The sequence below is a fragment of the Elephantulus edwardii genome, unplaced genomic scaffold, assembly GCF_000299155.1.
Source record: "Elephantulus edwardii isolate Elephantulus edwardi_28Jun2011 unplaced genomic scaffold, EleEdw1.0 scaffold00054, whole genome shotgun sequence".
Classification (NCBI taxonomy): Eukaryota; Metazoa; Chordata; class Mammalia; order Macroscelidea; family Macroscelididae; genus Elephantulus; species Elephantulus edwardii.
In genome coordinates, this window is record NW_006399804.1 from 1,935,537 (window position 1) to 1,937,744 (window position 2,208).

The 2,208-nt window shown below is 43.2% G+C and overlaps 1 protein-coding gene across 2 annotated transcripts in view; it reads left to right on the plus strand.

Annotated features, from left to right (window-relative positions):
• PLXDC2 (plexin domain containing 2) overlaps nucleotides 1-2,208 on the plus strand; it is a 662,310-nt gene that overhangs the window by 604,611 nt on the left and 55,491 nt on the right. The window lies entirely within an intron of this gene.

The following is a 2,208-nucleotide window of genomic DNA, read 5'->3' on the forward strand; positions in this document are numbered from 1 at the left end:
GACAACCCAAAGGCAGCCAGTTCTAATCTACTAGCTTCTGCAGAGGAGAAAGATGGACAATCTCCCTCCTTGTGATTTAAAGCCTGAAAACTCACTGAAGGGTCAGCTATGAGGTTATGACTCTATGGCAATAAGCTTGTTGTTCTTGTTGTTATGTGCCATTGAGTTGCTTGCAACTCATAGTGACCCTGTGTAAAACAGCCCTAAACCCTGCTCTATCCTGTGCCAGTTGCACTGCCTCTGACATACCCATCCCGATTGCCCCAGTCACTAATCGATCCACCTCATAGAGGGTCTTCCCAAGCATGGTGTCCCTCTCCAAGGACCTGTCCCTCCTTACAACATGTCCAAAGTATGTCAGACGAAGCCCCAGAATCCTTGCCTCCAAGGAGTAGCGTGGTTTAACTCTCTCAGGGTGGATCTGTTTGTTTTATTGACAGTCCATGGTACATTCAATACTCTTCTCCAACACCACAGCTCAAAGGCATCAATACTCCTTCTATCCTCCCTAGTCATTGTCCAACTCTCTGATGCATAACAGATGATTGCATGGCCTGTATCGGGCGCACCTTAGTCTCCAGAGAGACACCGTTGCTCTTGAGAACTTTAGAGAGGTGCCTAACAGCAGACTTTGCCATTGCAATACGTTTTTTGATTTCCTGGCTGCTGGTGCCAAGAGTGTTGACCATGGAGCTGAGCACACTGAAGCTGTGAACAATGTCAATCTCTTCGCCATCCATCCTGATGCTGCCAATTGGTCCAGTGGTGAGAATCTTTTTCTTCTTGACATTGAGCCTCAGTACATACGGGAGGCTGTAATCCTTGACCCTCTGCAGCAAGTGCATGAGGTACTCCTCAGTTTCACAAAGCAGGGTTCTGTCATCTGCATAACGCAGATTGTTAATAGATCTTCCACCAATCCTGAGTCCACACTTCTCTTCATAGAGCCCAGCCTCTCGGATTATCTGCTCTGGATACAGGCTGAAAAGGTATGGAGAGAGGACATATCCCTGGCATAAACCCTTCCCAGTTTTGAACCATGCAATGTTACCCTGCTCGGTTCTGACGACTGCTTCCTGGTCCAAGTATAGGTTTTGCATTAGCATGATTAAATGTTCTGGGACTCCGATTCTTCTCAGAGTCAGCCACAGTTTGTTATGATTCACATAGTCAAACGCCTTTGCATAATCAATGAAACACAGACATTCTTCTGGTATTCCCTGCTTTCAGCTAAGATCCATCTTACATCAGCTACAATATCCCCAGTGCCACGACCCCTTCTAAACCCAGCTTGGACCTCTGGCAGTTCTCTGCTGATATGCTATTCCAGTAGTTTTTGGATAATCTTCAGTAAAATCTTGCTTGTATGTGAAATCAATTATATTGTTCTGTAGTTTCCACACTCAGTTGGTTCACCCTTCTTTGGAATGGGAACAAATATCGATCTCTTCCAGTCAGTTGGCCAAGTGGTTGTTCTCGATTTTTCTTGGCACAACTTGGTGAGCACATCCAGGGCAGCATCTATTAGCTGAAGTATGTCAACTGGTATACCATCTATTCCTGGGGCCTTAGTTTTTGCTAGTTACTTCAAAGCAGCTTAAACTTCTTCCTTCATCACCATAGGCTATTGCTGAAATATTATTTCATTAAATTCTTCTATATCTGCCAATTCCTTTCTGTAAAATGACTCAGTATATTTCTTCCGTCTACTTTTAATGCTTCCTGGATCATTTAATATTCTACCTAAAGCATCCTTGATAATAGCAACCCGAGGCTTAAATTTGTTCTTCAGTTCCTTGAGCTTAAGAAATGCTGAACAAGTTCGGCCGTTTTGATTTTCCGACTCTAGCTCCTAGCACATTTCTTTTTTTGTTTGTTTTTTTTATTAAATTTAATTCATTTTAATGAACATTAACAGAGATTTTAGGTTTCCATTCATTGTTGCATTATTCTCTACCCTACTCCCCAGTTCGTTCCTCTTTTTTATTCCCCCTTGAACGTCTGTTTTAATTGTCCAGTTGTCACAGTGCTTGTCAAAGCCAGTTCTGATTAACCTCCCTTGTCACTGTGTCCTTTTCCATTCCCTATCACTCCTCCCTGAGAGAGACTTCACCCTGATTCATAAGAAAAAGGGGACTGCATAATCTCCTAGCTACTTCCTACTGAAAAGGGACGCTGTAGGTTTCAGGTTAAAGATTTCTCTCACTA